Genomic DNA, 18,101 nt, shown 5'->3' on the forward strand with positions numbered 1-18,101 from the left:
AATAATTTCAACTTTGCAGACTACACACAGCCTCTGTCACAGCTAGTCAATTCTGCTGTGTTAGCTTGAAATTAGCTACACATAGTGCATAAATGAAGGGGCATGACTGTGTTCCAAGAACACTTTACTTTTACAAAAACAGACAGAGTGCTTGATCTCTAACTTACAACATAGAATGCAAGCACACAAGAGTAAATTGTTGTGATCCAGCCATGACGAATCTATTATGGGGTCTTGAACAGGAAAATGTATGGAATTGAATAAATGACAGACAGATACTTAAAGATATATACATCCAGATGGGTTCAAGAGGATGGCACGGAGAACAGTCTCTTCTGTTCCTAAGCCATAACATGGCGGCTCCCAAAGACGCATCAGTCTTTATTCAGGGGGAAAAAAATGTGGTCCATTAGCAATTCAATTGCTTCCAGGACAACTCAAAGACAACCCCCACCATACCATTCAAATCTAACTTTACAATAAGAAACTAGCTTCCAGACTTTTCCGGAGAACAGGGGTGGCACAAGCAAGAATCAGGTATAGCTCTTTGTTAACTAGGCAGGTGAGGTGGGGGTTGGGCCCAGCACCTCTGTCCACTAGATATATCGAAATTGCAAAAATACCCTGTTTATATTTAGGTCCCCAACAGTAAATGGTTATAATTTTTATATAGATGCTGAGATCTGAGCCAAAACAGGGAATTCTGTATCCGAGGGCCATTAATTGTGATATCATCACTGACTATTTATGTACTCTTTAATTTACACAAATTCTGTTCAGCTAGAGAATAAATACTGCTTCTACTTTATCTTTTATTACTTCATCTTTTGAAAAGAAGACCATTGTGTAAGCAAAATAGTTATATTTTGCTTTTATATAAAATTAAAAATAACAAATCATAGAAACATCAATCATTTCCGCAAAGAATCAGTCCAAAATAACCCTCAAAAGCTTGATAAATGTGTGGTAGAACATTTATCATAAGAAAAATAGTATTATTGTTGTAAAGAAGTCCTATGGATTGATTGGTACAGGATTTTTTTTCCCTATTTTCAGTGGGGGGCATTTAGAACAAAGATATACTTAAGGTTAAGCACATGAAAGTTTTCACATGAAGTCTACATGTTTCATAAGATTCAAGTTATCTGTGTATAAACCATTGTTTGTATTATTGTGTTCCTGAGGAAGATGGCAAAATCCAATTTTCTGATTTGGTCATTCTCTTAAGTGTAATGTATACATCTTTGTGGTAGAAAATGTGTGGCAAAGAATATTGTATCTCACCAATGTCTGTGTCTTCCTTTGACACAGAAGTTTTTTAATCCCTTGGCAGTTCTGCAGGGACAATTGGTTGTGTTTTAGCCAATGAAATATGGAGAGAAGTGATATATATTACTTTAAAAAGTGGTTTCTGAAACATGTTCAGAAATTTTTGTGCTCTGTTAGTTTATTTACTGGCCACATACAGAGGATATAATAGAGATTTCCAAGTCCCAAATGTGAATTGGGATATGCAGTCTTGGGATTCGAGTTCTAATTGGAATTGAGTTTAAGAGCCAAGATTGTATTAACTTAAGAGAAATAAATGAATAAAGGGTAACATAATTTTAAGCATATTACTTTTCTAGTTCTAATTTAGTGTGACATAAAATATATCTTTAATAGAGTTTATATGTGTGTATATATGTATATTTATATATACACATATACGTACATATAAATCTTTCAAAGTTCTATTTAAAACAAGCTTTAAGTTATAGCTCAGAAACCAGATACCGATATCCATTAATTATCCTTTTCCATAGAATGTGTTTTTATTTTTTATTTATTGATTTTAAAGAGAGAGAGAGAGGCAGAAGACAGCGAGAGAGAGAGAAACACTATTTGTTGTTCTGGTTATTCATGCACTCATTGGTTGATTCTTGCATGTGCCCTAACTGGGGATTGAACTCACAACCTTGGCATTTCAAGATGACCCTCTAACCAGTTGAGCTACCAGACCAGAGCCTTTACATAGAATGTTTATATCTAAATTTTCCTATCCTACTCATACAATTTTTTGCAGTAAATTTAGTCTTTTGTCAATCTTTCTTTTCCTAAGTGCTGATGCATGTTAATCCAAATTCGGAGGGACCCGAATTATGGAAGACAGGAGCAAGGTCTGTCGGTTACACATTAAAGTTTTATTGTCTAGCTTGGCCAAGCGGCGGGAACTCCGATGGGAACTCCGACAGAAATCTGACGGAGAGCGCGCTGGCCCTTTGTTCTACTTAGTTTTTATAGTTCTGTAAGTGGGAAGTACAGAAGCAAAAATTGCAATTAGGAGCCCCTTGCCGCTATTGGTTATAGTCATATGTCCTTTAACATGATAGGACCACGTTCAATTTGCAAACCATACATCATTTTGGAGAAAACAAAATTTATAAGTCAACACAATGGTAGAAAGATACCTCTTTACATATTAAAAGGCCTTCCTATATTTTCTAGTTTTCATCCGCCATCTCTCTGTCCAGAGTCAGAGGTATTAACCACATGCATTTACATAAGAGAGGTAGTTTCCATGGGGACAAATGCCCGCAAATGGCTCATAGTTATAAGAAAAGGTTTATTTTGGCTTTTCTCTTCCTGCACCTGGCTAGCCATTCACTCCTTTCCCCACAGGTGTGGTGGAATGTCAGAGAATCTATGCTTTCCTTCCCTTTTCATTTACAATACAATGGCAAGAGCCATCCTGGTTATGCTAATCATAGAGTACAGAGACTATTCTCACAATTTCTCTGCACACCTTAACCCAAATTAATAAAATGTTCTCCAAGCCTCTTAAAATATTAATATTAATTCTGTAGCCTTTGGTACTTTATAACACCTGTGGGTGAAATGGCTCAGTGGCTCCTCAATGCATATGACAATGTGAGAAAATTTTTTTTTCCTTTTCATAGTCAATATGAGAAATGAAGACACAAATAGTTTGCCTTATTGCATTTTATAGAATAGTTTTTATCCTTTAAACTCTGTAGCAATTTGAGAAAATGCAAAATGGATCTAAATATAATGGATCAATCTTAAATTTAAAAGGCAAATAATGCAGCCACATTTTGAAATCTAAGATTTATGGTCATCAATTGAAGAAACGGTAGGAAGAAAGAATTTAGTAACAAGTTAAATTATAAATTATGTTTTATGACAAATTCTTATTTTATATTTTTAAGTTCTAATAAAAACATGCTTTTTCCTAATATGCTTTAAAATGATTTTATATTGAGCCTATATTATTCTTAATAACTAATTTTAAAATTAAGTTTCAATAAAAATAAAAATTACATTGAAAATTCAGGAAAAAATGCCAAACCTTTATTTTAACATCCCTGGTTATTCAGCTATAATTGCCATTTTTTTGAGATTTTATTTATTGATTTGGGGGGGGGGGGGTAAGAAGTAGCAACATATTGTTCCTTCCCTTTAATTATTCATTGGTTGCTTGTTGTATATGCCTTGACCGGGCAAGCCCAGTGTTTCGAACCAGCGACCTCAGCATTCCAGGTTGATGTTCTATCCACTGTGCCACCACAGGCCAGGCTGTAATTGTCATTTTTATGAAGTATGCAGAAGTACAAAGAAGTTTGAAGCAAAAAGCTTGCTGAATAACCAAAAGGATCTCACAAATGTGTTAGGCATTTAATATAAATCAATGAATTTGTTGATTGAAGAGATTTCTGTTGTTATTACAAATGAATTTAGAATTAACAAGGAAAGAGTTGTAAAAATCACAATCATAAGGGATAATCAGATGTTTACAGTACATTACAATGTACCTGCATCTTTTAAACAGTAAATCATCACCTTTTAGCATAAGAAAGGCATTAACAAAAATTAGATTACAGAAAGACATAAAAATATTAAAATAAAAATTCTTAAACCTAATAGTATCAAGTCATAAAAATAGCTATGAATTATATAAAAACAACATAAAATTATGACACTTAAGCCTATATCATGTCTGGGTTTTTGTTGACATGAGATGGAATCTAAATCTACTTATTACATTATTTTACTTGATATATTTATATTTTGAGACTTAAAATACTATTTTTCAATTGTACAATATGCAGTCATCATCAGATGTATTCTTAAATAATGATTTAATATTCATTTATTCATTTCTTATCTGTTATGTACTGAATGTGTCTCCCACAAATTCACATGTGAAATCTCTAACACACAATAAGATTGTATGGAAGTAATTAAAGTTCATGAAGGTGGAGACCCGATCTGATAGGATTAGTGTCTTTGTAACAGGAGATGCTGGAAGAGAGCACTCACTCTGCACAGGCGTGCACTGAAGAAAGGCCATGTGAGGACACAAGGAAAAGGCCGCTATCTGTAAACCAGGAAAAGGGCTCTCTCACCAGGGACCTTTATCTTGGGCTTTTAGCCTCCAGAATCATGAGAGAGCAAATGTCTGGTGTTTAAGCCTCCCAGTCTCTGGCATTTTGTTATGAAGCCAGAGTGAACTAAAATGCTGTCTTTTAAAACCCAAAAAATTTCCCCCTCAGTCTCAATATTAGGGTAGTTTTATCAGGAACAGTGCCTTAGTAATAGAAACTTGAGTCCATATATGCCAAAAAAATAATCTTTTGTGTGTGTGTTAACAAGTTAATATATAATGAATTTTTTTCTGCTTAAAAAACATCTAGAGTTGCAAATATTTTTCTCTCAAAATTTAGTTTTTCTAGTATTTAACATCATGGAAAGGAAAACTGAAAGTAGTCAGATTGGTTTACCTTTTTGTGTAATTTAATATTTCCGCTGAATGCTTGTATGACCTTTTTTTCATCCTTGAAATTAAAAAAATAATTAAGCTAAGTATTGGTTTTAGTAAATTGTCAATAATTTTGCCAGGAACAATTTGTGCACCTTTTCAGACTGGGTGTTTTCAGTTTTCATTGTTCTTGTTTTTGTTGTTGGTTTGTTTTATTTTTGAGATCACAAGCCACTCTAGTGAATATTTCATCATTGCTTCTGTTGGAGACTATCATCTTTTATTTAGGAACATAATCGTCTATTTGTTCAGGTCCATTCTATCTTCTCAGTGTCTGTAATGCTTCTTGCTGGTAAAATTTGTGTCCCTTTCCTCCATATTTTGGAAGTTTGTCATATTTGCTTTTTTATATTTTGCAGTTAGATGCAGGTAACATGGAAGTTATTGTTATTATTATTATTATTTTAGGTTAAGACTCTTGTTGAATTTTTAACAACTCTTCATCAATCGATCTCTGTTTTACCTTGAATGTTGTTTTGTCTGGTTTTTATAATGCTGTTATTGTGTTCTGCTCATCATGTCTAATATGTGATTTTCTCTTCATTTTTAATCTTTACCACCATTTTACCTTATAGAATATAGCTATTTTGCTTATATTAAATATTGATCTGAAAATCTATCTTTTTTTTAGTGAGAAATTGAGAGAGACAGACAGACAAACAAAAAAGGAGAGAGATGAGAAGCATCAATTCTTTGTTGTGGTACCTTAGCTGTTTATTGATTGCTTTCTCATACTGCTTTAATAGGGGGATCCCAACAAGCCTGTGATTGCTTGCTCAAGCCAGCAACCTTGGGCTTAATCCAGTGACTTTAGGGCAGTGGTTCTCAAAGTGTGCGCCAGGGTGCATTTGTGTGCCCTAGAAGATTTCCAGGTGCGCCCTATGGTATTACAGAGAAATATATGCCTGTTGGGGACCAATAAACCAACAGGGTTTTTGGAGTTTAGATTTTTGGGGGAGTTAGATTTTGTGGGAAATTGGCTGTAAGCTGACAGTCTTCCCAATGCCCCACCTCACTTGCCTGATTAGGTTGCAAAAGGCTGTTAAGCTGTGGTGCTGAATTGTTTACACTACCCCCCATATTTCCCAGAAAGACTGGAGGCAAGTTTCTTCTATCCTTTATTTGGTGTAAAGTTAAGATGTTATGTATGGTAGAGGTTTTGGATTGGTGATTAAACGTAAGGAATTGTCTCTTGAAGCCTTTTGAATTTCTATAAAAGAAAAATATGTGGCAATATCTAAAAAAGCTTTGAACATTTTACTACAATTTCAACATACTATTTATCTGAATTAGGATTTTCTACCCTCAACACAATTAAGATAAAAAGAGGAATTCTTCAATGTATTGATTAGGAAATGAGAGTTTGCCTTTCAAATATATGCCCAAACATTGAAGAAATTGCTAGGACACATCAGGCTCATGTTTCTCATAAACATAAGAATGAAAAACTTAACACATTCATGCTGGGACTTGCAGAATTTACTAAATCTTACTAAGAATGTATATATATATATATATATATATATATATATATATATATATATAACTTTTCATCATTTTTTTAAAATTTTAACCTCTTTTTTATAAATTCTAAAAAGCATAACTCAAAAAATGTAACAAAAATGTTTTTAAATGTAAGAATAAATTTAATTTTGTCGTATTTATTTCATTTAATTAACATAAAAGCACGCTTGGACTTTATATATATTTTCTTTAATATTTGACTTAATTATTATAACATATTTCTCAGAAATTTGTATATAGTGTACCTACAATTATTTTTAGGATTTTAAATGTACCCCAACTTCAAAAAGTTTGAGAACCACTGCCTTAGGGTCATGTCTAAGATATCATGCTCAAGCCGGTGACCCTGTGCTTCAGCCAGCAACCTCGGGGTTTTGAACCTGGATCCTCTGTGCCCCAGGCCAACACTCTATTCACTGTGCCACTGCCTGGTCAGGCTGGAAATTTATCTTTTAAATAGTCAAATTAGTTTATACTTATTCAGAGTAATAACTGATATGTTTGGAGGTATTTTTGCCACCCTATTTTTTTCTTATTTTACATGATTTCTTAATCTTTTAGCTTTTTCCTGACATTCATTGGTTCATTCAAGTTATAGTTTTGTTCCATTTGTTTTTCTTTATTTTTGTACAGTTTTACATGACTTCCTTCATAGACATAGATAAGAGTACAGTGGTTACCAGGGGGAGGGTAAGGGAAGAGAAGGAGATGGCAGTGGGAGGGGAGGGGCATAAAGAAAACCAAATGAAGGGTGACAGAGGACAATTTGACTTTGTGTGATGGGTATACAACATAATCGAATATCAAAATGATCTGGACATGTTTCTCTAAATCTATGTGCTCTAGTTGACCAATGTCACCCCATTAAAATTAATTATCTAAATAAAACTATCAAGAAAAGTTAATATATACAAATGATGTCTAGTAAATAATACATAAGCAAAATTTATTTGGTGCATAATGTTAGTAGCCACTAAATAAGTGTAAATTTGCTCTCTCTCTTCCTTACCCTAAATAGGATATCTTGCTAAATACTGTAAGGGACATACTATTGGTAAAATAAGATGGTGTTCTACCCTAGCACACGTATCACAAGTTGGGTTGGGGAGATCAATGTTGTTAACACTGTCATGTATTCATTTGTCAACATTTACTTACCTCTGACTCACAGGCATTAGGCAACACATTGAGACATAAAGGTAAATAAGCCACAGTCTACTATTTTCTAGAAGTTCATCCTCTCATAATTTTCCTCTGTTTTCTTACAGAGTAATTTATTACTCTGATTCCCATTAGACTTTGCTCAGACAATAGTTATAATTTTTATAACTGTGAATGCACAAACCAATCTTCCCCATGATGTTATAAAGTACATTACTCATTTTATATCTCTTTATATACAAATCAAGGACCTGGCAAATATCCCTATTGGATAACTGTATTTTTGTTTAAGGTTGAGTTATGAATCTTACTTTATAACTGTCAAACATGATCCCTTATGGATCCCAAGCCTAAAAAATAAAATACAATACTATGAAACTCTTAGAAGATAAGACAGGAGAAAAACTAGATGACCTTGGATAAGGCAGTGGCTGTTTAGATATGACATTAAAGTCATGATCCATGAAAGAAATAATTGATAAGCTGGACTTCATTAAAATTAATAACTTCTTCTTTGAGTAATACAATGTCAAGAGAATGAGAAGACAGGCTGCATACAGGGAGAAAATATTTGCAAGAGAGACATCTGATAAAGGATTTATCCAAAATAGACAAAGAACTCTTGTAAGCACAAGAAATTCTCCACTGAAGATCCGAAACATATGTTAATATAGAGACCATAATAAAAACCAATTTGGGGTTTATAGTAAGAGTTTTTATTTTATTTTTTCTTTACCAACTATAATTTGTATAAGACTTAGAAAAGAAAGAAAGCATAGTCTCAAATACCTAATTACTTTCTATTGTTAGACAATGCTTCATCTGTAATCATTAGATATTACAAAGGTTGAGTGTTGCCTTCAGAGATTTGATGGTTGTAAAGTTTGAAAGGGGACAAAAACAGGTAAGTAAGCTTTTGTAAAAAGAAAGAATAGTTATGTAGTTCTCATTAAGTTTCTTTTTGAAACTAAAAAAACTAAAGATCTCTATCTAGAGAATATAAGATGCTTGAAAGTACTTTATTTCTAATTTACTGAGCCCTGACCACTTAATGTTCAAACTCAGATAAATATAATATAAAACACTTAAAAGTCTATCTTTCAAACTGCTTGGGGGGGAGTGTCAGATTAAGTAGAAACTATAAAGTTGAACTGATTTATTTTTAGCATGATACCCTTTTTCTGAGCTTCACCAATCAATCTTGTTTTCCCACAATCCTTCAGTGCTTTCATGCTTTTTCCCATTAAGGAGACAGTGGTATCATAAATGAATTCACATTAAGGTACTGTAGATCCTTGTTTCTCAACGTGTGCTCCACAGAGCAGAGAAATTGGCATCATCGTTTACTGAGTAAGGATCTCCATTTTTATCAAGACCCCATGTATTTCATGTGCTTTTAGAAAATAAAAGCAGAAGATTCATATGAACATTAAAGTCTGAGAACATTGGTGGAATGTTTTCCAGAGCAATGATTCTCAGAGTGTGATCCCTGGATGAGCAACATCAACATCTGCTGGGAATTTATTAGAATAGAAATGCAAATTCTTAAGCTCTGCCCCAATCTGTATCAGAAACTCTGGGGGGAGCCTGGCTAGTTGGCTCAGTGGTAGAGCATCAGACTGACATGTGGATGCCCCATGTTTGATTCCTGGTCAGGGCACACAGGAAAAGCGACCATTTGCTTCTCCACCCCTCCACCTCCCCTTTCTCTCTCTCTCTCTCTCTCTCTCTCTCTCTCTCTCTCTCTCTCTCTTTCTCTCTCTCTCCTTCTTCTGTAGCCATGGCTTGATTGATTTGAGCACATTGGCCCCAGGTGCTGAGGGTTGCTCCCTGGAGCCTTTGCCTCAGGTGCTAAAAATAGCTTGGTTGCGAGCATGGCCCCAGATGGGCAGAGCATTGGCCCCAGATAAGGGTTGCCAGGTGGATCCCAATTAGGGTGCATGTGGGAGTCTGTCTATCTCTCCTGCTCTCACTTGTAAAATAAGGAAAAAAAGAAAGAAACTCTGGGAGTGTGGCCCAGCTCTCTGTGTTTTAAGAAACTTTCCAGGGTATTCTGATGCATGAAAAAATTTAAAGACTGCTGGTCCAGAGCATCTACATATAAAGTATTGCTACTTTCAGAATTATAGAGCCAGCCGAGTACACCATAAATAATGGAAAGGGGTGGGACTTTGACCCCATACTGTCTCTAGTTTTCTTCCAACTTGCTTTATTCTGAAATTCAAGAGTTCTCTCTAAATAGTTTATATGTATTTCGCAGATTAGGCCATTAACTTATTTCATGTCTTCTGAAAATATTTCCCTGATACCAATTAGTTTAATTCAATAATTCTTCTCTATTGCTTTAGCAGTTTCAACCTGTGAAATTTCACACTACCAGGACATCAGACTGTACAGCAATTTTAATTAGCTGCCTATGCTATGGAGAAGATCATAGACTTACTAGAATTACTTGAGTAACTTAAATGCTTCTACAAAGTAGAATTTGGTATGTTTTATTTTCCTCCCCCAACTGATTGCCAAGATGCCCCTTGCTTAAATTTATTTACACTGCTTTTCGATATAAATTGGTGTATAGGTAGATTAACTGATGTTGCAAATCACAGCCCATTGTTAGCAAATATCACTGCAAGAAGGCATTCTTCATTGGTTTAATGTGCTTTCCAATTCAAGAAGGAGTGTGATTAATGCAGCTTAAGCTCCAAAGTAACTAAGAAGTGTATGAAATTATGAATAATTGCCTTTGGTAGTGATCACATTGTAGAATAGGGTACTTGATTACAGGGAAAGTAGTTATGACACATTTATTACTTTAAGATAGCCTCTCATGTTCTTCCAAGACAAACAATGGAGTAATGGAATGGCTAGGTAACAATTGTCTATACTATTCAAGTAACTTGCTTGTTGTTATTTAAAGCCTTTCCCAGTGTTAAACAAGAGAAAATTGCTCTTTGGTGGAATACTTTTTCAATGATATGGCTCTAGCTCATTTCACTATTATGGCATTGGATGTAGAAGTTGCTTTTACATTCCATAATGCTTATTGTGTTACAAACTATGAAATATTCATTCTACCTTACATGGAGGTGTAAGGGAGTTAGTCTTGATGCCCAAGATAACTGAAGTGATCACTACTCTAGCACATTCATGAAAGTGTGAAGTATATTCAATCTCACTAACCCGCAAGAATAGCCTATTAGTTATAACACATTTGTTGTCTTTCACAGGGGAGCACATTAGTGTGAGTGTTGCAGACTTACGGCTCTCTCTGTGCCCTGAAGAAGTGTCAAGGACTTCACTGCAAATTGTTCAAACTAAGTGAGAATCATAGATAACTAACAAAGAAAACCATCCCTCGGGGAACTTTTCTGTGTCACATTAAAAATTATTTTTGACACCTTCTCAGAGTACAACAACAACACATTCAAAGTGAAGTTGGAATTAATGCATGAAAACAGATGAGCTATTAATTAATATCCTTTAACTCTAGCGAAGTGAATTGTTAAGCCAGCCACGAGTCTACCTTTTCAGCAACTTTTGCAGAATAGAAATATTGACTGAGTTGAGAAGCTTCCTGGAAATTAAACACTGAGTACAATTCCATTCTAACAAAGCTAGGCAGTGAAACCAGTTTATCTCTCAAACATGCAATATTCACTGTCATCAACTGAGAAACATACAACTTTGTAAAAATAAAAAAAAAGGAAGTATAAACATAACTAATAAAAGTTTAGCTTAGTCACTATTTAGAAAGGTAGATTTTTTTTGTATTGAAATATAAATTTTAAGTCAGTGTGACATGCTTCTGCATTTATCATCTGTCAATAAAACTATGCATCAATCCTATTTCATTAATAGACTAAAATGCTATGTTTTAAAAATTAATAGATAATGACATTGGCACTTACACTTTCCTTTGTTAGGTTTTAATTTTTTTGTCTAAGTATGGCAGAATATAGTAAAGGTAGAAATGATAAGTGTTTATTGAACTTTTACTAACTAAAAACAGTCATGGAATTAACACTAAGATCAAGAAACAATATCATATTAGAAGAATCTTTTTGCCCCCTTCTAGTTTTGGTATCATGCTGACTTTGTTTGACAGAGTCTGCAGTCTTGGGCAATATATTGAGCTTTCTAGTACTGCCCCTTATTTGTAACATCAGAGCACTGTTTTCTTCATAATGTAAGTTGTTAAGATTACATAGTATGATATGCATATATCACAGCACAATTTAGGACTCAGAGTTAATTCTTAAAAATACTACTCCCCTACTTTTCTTTCTCTAAAGACATCTTAAAGGCTTAAAGTCACCATAAAAATAAATTCAAACTCTTACCATCAATATAACCCACACCATGACCTGCCAGACACCCAGCTACATTTTCCTATTGTTTTCTTGGTGATGGAATAACATATTATTATAAATACTTTTTTTAGGTTTTATTTATTGATTTTAGAGGGAAGGAAGAAGAGAGAGAGAGAGAGAGAGAGAGAGAGAGAGAGAGAGAGAAAGAGAGAGAGAGAGAGAGAGAGAGAGAGAGAGAGAGAGAGAGAGAGAAGGGGGTGGTGAGGAGCAGGCAGCATCAACTCGTAGTTGTTGCTTCCTATATGTGCCTTGACCGGGCAAGCCTGGGGTTTCGAACCAGTGACCTCAGCATTCCAAATCTATACTTTATCTGCTGAGCCACCACAGGTAAGGCACATTGTTTTAAATCTAAAGTGAGATAGTGATACTTATTGCAGGATTATAATATTAAAATCTGCTTCTCCTACTGCATTGTAAAACGTATAGGAAACAAATCTGTTAAAACTTAATTAACACTAACAGAAATAGACTCAGATATTTTTACTGAAATTTTCACTAATATGTACTTGATAGTTGAAGCTCTGCCTCAAACATCACAGAAACCATAGAGAAAATGAGTAAAAAATATGTGTAGAGATTGTAGGAAAAGCAAAAACATTCCTTCTACTCTTCTAAAGGTTCTTGGCTGATAACCTCCCCTCCTTTAATAATAGACAGACTAAGCAGGAGGAAAGCAAACAGGAGTTTAATAACATGTAAGCTTATGAAAACTGAGTAACTCTTGAAATGGCTCAAGCCATCACCTTAAATACCATCTTCAGCTAAAGAGGAAAGATGTTAAGGGACCAGACCCAGTTATGGTAGATAATCAGGAAAGGCAGAACAAATGGGTAAGGTTGTTATGCAAATTAAAGTCCCACCTTCTTCATCAATTAGAGCTTCTAGATATTTATTCATCCTCCTCTTCCTAGGAAGAGAGGGAGACAACTCCACAAATGGAGATTTCTCTTATAAATGTTCATGTTCCTCACAAAAGGGTAACCTCTACTTGGTTTTTAGAGCTTCTCTTGTATCTGCTGTTTCTTAAAAACAATCAGCTTAAAATAGTCCTTATGGCACAGAAGCATATTTTAGGTGGCTGATTGTGCTCCCCGTCAAGATATCCCTTCATTTGTATATGAAATATAGTGATGGGGTCCAAATAAGAAGAAAGGAGTAAACAGAGAAAAGAAGCAATTTTTAGACTAACAACCACTGGCATGACAGAAGTCCTTGCTGTGGAAGATTACAGCAGAAGAGAAAACTGGAACTCATACTAGTTACTACATTAATAAAGTTTACTGGAGGGGATGACTCCAGCTTCCCTTTGGCCCGCTATCACTCTACATGGCCCAGTGTGCTTTGTGGCTACTTACTACTTACTTGATAGTTGAAGCTCTGCCTCAAAGCTTTCAGCTTTATCCAATGCTGCAATTATTCAATTAGTTGTCATTTAGCAAAGCCCTGTTTAAAGGAAGCAAATGAAAGAGTACTACTTGGTTTTAAAACAGTAACTTTGTTTATAATTCATAAAGACCAATACTTACATAAATGCAAGGATGGCCTATTTTAAAGTATACTTCGGGTTTCTGATCATCAAAAGTTAAAATCCATTTAGTGTATTAACATTTTTTATGCATTTTATTGTCTTAACTAGAAGCAAGAATGACAAACAGTAAGGCCCATAGCCAGTAAACATTTATTAATATGCATCTCAGGAGAGCTTTTGAAAGGATAATGTTAAGACTGACTAATACTCATGATGGGTTGTTGTCTTTACTTTTTTTCTGGTGCTTCATCTTACATAGCTCTGTAAAAGACTAATTAAAATCCTGCTTCAGTCTAGATATTAAATCAGCAAAAGAAGAATCTCTAGGCCCTTGAGATTTTCTCTAAATCTTAGAAGACCAACTCTAATTCCCCATTTTGATGAATAATTCTCCCTCTATCTTGAGTGTGCTATTGAGACACTATTCATAATTTTTCCTATTACTTCTCTAATCCATGCACATAATTAAGACAAGTGATTGTTATGTCACAACATTACAGGAGCCACAAAATAGGCATGATAGAGCCACCCAAAGAACTAGTGAACTTAAATGCAACTAGAAATAAATACAAATAACACAAGTAGTTAATCAATCATATATCCACAATGGTGAATTTATTTCTTTGATTGGTTTTATAAATAGCTGTATCTCCATCAATCAGTATTAATAGTGAGTACATTATCAATTATCAATGATATTTTGTCAGGTCTTGATAATTTAGTTCCAGGTTTTCATAATTAGGGATGACTAAGACCTTTCTCTTTATTACTAGTTATTATACTTTTATATGTCTTACCAGTATATCAACCTTCAAATTGGCAGAGCTAATGAATTTATATGAGAGTTTCAGGTCAGAGATGTTGGGGAAGAAAAATTTTACTCTATCTTACAAAAGTTCTTTCAGCTGGTCTTATAATCAAATTGATATGAAACAAGTTAACAGGAGAAAACAAATTTAAGTTCATATATATGGGAACCCCAAATACATAAGAAAGTTGAAGGAAGAAGGTAAAGTGAGATATATATGCCATCTTCAGCCAAGGAGTGGGATAGGGGCCTGGAGTTTCAGGGGGGAGGAGAGTAATTTATAAGATGATAAGAGTAGATGTTTATAATTAGACATTTGACCTATCTTATAGACAGGTCATAAAAAGTTATTTCTGGTAATAATTCTTATTATGGCCAAGCTACCCAATTTAAATTCTTTTTTTAAGTGAGAGGAAGAGTGATAGTGAGGCAAACTCCCGCATGTGCTCTGACAAGGATCTACTCGGCAACCTCATTTGGGCCCCAATGCTATTTTTAGTGCCTGAGGCTGATGCACCCTAATGTACCAAGCTATTTTTAGTGTCTGAGGCTGATGCACCCTAATGGAGCTATTCTCAACACCTGGGGCTACAATTGAACCAATAGAGCCACTGGCTGTGGGAGGGGAAGAGGGAGAGAATGGGAAGATGAAGCTGGGAAAAGCAGATGGTCACCTCTCCTGTGTGCCCTGACTGGAAATCAAACCCAGGACATCCATAGGCCAGGCCAACACTGTATCCACTGAGCCACAGGCCAGGGCCCTGATTTAAATTCTTTAAGGGAGAAGTAAAAGTTTTTCTTCAGCCTGAAGGGTCTTGTTTGTCCTTAGCTCAAAATAATTCACATGCCAAAGGGGTACATCTTAGGGAAGCCTGTTCTGAACCCCTTCAGATGCATAAAAGCTAGAGCATATTGTTATGCATTTTTGCTCTGCCCATGGTCACCTGGCTATGGATGTGAGTCAGGTTGCAAATTCAGCCCATGTGTGCCTAGCCAAGTCCTACATCTTAGAGTGAAACTTTGGCTGATGGAAGATGGGACACTTTATTTTTACAAACAACAAAATTGTTGTCCATACCTAAGCCATATGGGGCATTTCCAGAGGGGACCTTGAAAATGTATAAAATGATGCCAAATAATGTAGAGATGGCCCTGAGAGTAACTTCTCTTCACAAGTAACTAGCATATGAAGTATTACCACTTTCACATAAAGTCAAGCTTCCAAAAAATCTACTTTGTTTTGCATATTAAATATTAATGTAGTATAAATAAGGATGCTTAATGTATCAGAAACCACTTTTTCATTTATGCCTTTATAAGAATTATGTCAAACTTCCTAAGATTCCAAATGAATAAGTGGCTAATTCTACTCACAGAGCATACATGCACACATTTTTCCATTAAAAAGGACCTTATACATTCATACATCAGAGTACTTAATTTTATTTACATTACTCTGAGAGTGTGAATGTGTGTGTGTGTGTGTGTGTGTGTGTGAAAGAGAGAGAGAGAAAGAGAGAGAAAGAGAAAGAGAGAGAGAGAATTGCCCACATATCAATAGAAAATAATTATTGTGCTCATGTTCTAAATTTTGCTTGGGCTTTGAGCACATGTCTCTGAGCATGCGCCCTCTCTCTTGCTCTCTCATTCTAGCTCTCACTCTTGCTCCTACTCTCATTCTTTTACTCTGTCTCTCAGTATGTTTATCCTTGGATACTGATCATCATAATAAAAATCTAAAGGTAAATACCTTGATCATCAGGGTTAATGAAAGGGAATAATGTTTCAGATAATCTGATATGACAGTAAATTTGCCTGAATTTTAAAATGAATCATTCTATTGAAATTAGGTGGAATGCATGGCATACATGGGAGTTTCCTTACACATAATGCAGCCATCTCCCTTCATATCATATACAAAAATAAACACCAAATCAATTGGTATCGTAACTGTCTTTAAAATATCTATAAAGTTGGTAAAATAACATATAATCTTCAGGTAAGGAACACTGTTCTTAAGTAAAACATTAGATTCAGAACCCATGAAGTAAAATATTTTTAATTTTTTTTTAATTTATTCATTTTAGAGAGGAGAGAGAGAGAGACAGAGAGAGAGTAAGGAGAGACAGAGAGAAAGAGAAGAGGGGGAGGAGCTGGAAGCATCAACTCCCATATGTGCCTTGACCAGGCAAGCCCAGGGTTTCGAACCGGTGACCTCAGCATTTCCAGGTCGACGCTTTATCCACTGAGCCACCACAGGTCAGGCCGTAAAATATTGATATTAGTACATTTTATTACATAAACATTATCCTGGTCAACATTTTTTAAAAAGTACTATAAATTTAACATGCAAGTGTCCAACTGAGAGGAAAACATGGCAATTCATAGCGCATATAAAGAGTTAATTTTCAGGATATAAAAAGAACCACAAATCAATAAGAAACACAATAAGATCCTAATAGAAATATATGCAAAGGATATGAACTGACAGTTCACAGAAAGAGAAATACAGATGCCAGATAAACTTTTAAAAGAATGCATAATCTCTCTCAGTAGAAATCAGAGATTCAATGTAATACCATGCACTGTTACAGATCACAATGTAAAATTACTTTACCTATGTAAAAGTTTTCAGACTAATATAGTATTTTACTTGTGTAAAGACTAAATACACAAATTAAAAAGTAGTGTCTTTCTCTAGGTGATGATCTTTAATTAGAAAGAAATTATTTTTACTCTTTCTTTTTTTTTTAGTTTTACTCTTTCTTATTTCGTACTTTCTTTTTATAACTGAGAATTCAGATTTATTACCTCTAAAAGTAAAGCATTGAAGAAAAAAAGACTAAAGTGCAGGAGTTATAACAGATTACAGTTATAACAGTTAATACATTAATATTTTCTGAAACTCTAGTTTGTTTTTTCAAAGGCTGTTTAGGGATAGTATCTAACTTGACCCGCAGAACAACTCTCTGAGTTGTATTGGTTTGGCTGAACAATAAAATCCTCTAGAACATGCTCACAGCAGGAGTGTAAAATCAAAGATTTATCACTAGCAAATTAAAATAAATTGTACACATTAATCAGTGTGGAAAGCACAGGATGAGCCAGACATTGGCGAGACATCCTCCCACTTTGTTCTCTTTTCCCCAGGAGATTCCCTGCAGTCCCATGTACGCCCTCTTTAAACCCAGTGGGGTAACTGTGAGCAGGTGGGAACATCCAAAATTAGGTTCTGTACACAAAGCTACTAAGCAGGCCACACAAGGAAAACTATTTCTTCCATAATAAAATCCTGCCTAATATCATGTGGCCATGTGATTTCTTTTCATCCACAATTTGGTATATAATGCTTCCAGCAAGGCTCCTTGCAGACTTTAAATATAATCTTCCTTCAAATTTCAAAACATTCCTGCATTGCCTGATTAATAAGGACAAACACATAACACACTTAAGCATATGCATATATGTGCACACACATGCAAATAAAATGCATACATAAAGAATCAAAGATTTTACTTTTTAAAATTTGTATCTCCTATATAAGTTATTAGTATCCTTATTTGAGATATAATAAAATTAGGACACTGTAAATGTAATTGACTTGACTAACATACTGCTGGTGGGTGTCCAGCCTGGACTTAAACCCAAGTTTTTTGGTTCTAACAGCCATACTCTCCCCATTAATGTCCCACCACCTCAAGGGTCCCAATTTCCTTTCTGGCTCTGCAAATTTATAACTTTGACTGCTTGTGAGAAGAGACCTTCAAATTATGCAGTAGGTTGCTTTCCCAGAGTGAGATTCAAGTCAAGAAGGAAGTGATTAATCAACCACAGTGTAACCACTAAGGATTCAATAGGTCTCACATAGTTGTAGGATCAAGATTAGTGTCA

Source organism: Saccopteryx leptura, chromosome X, assembly GCF_036850995.1.
Source record: "Saccopteryx leptura isolate mSacLep1 chromosome X, mSacLep1_pri_phased_curated, whole genome shotgun sequence".
Taxonomy (NCBI): domain Eukaryota; kingdom Metazoa; phylum Chordata; class Mammalia; order Chiroptera; family Emballonuridae; genus Saccopteryx; species Saccopteryx leptura.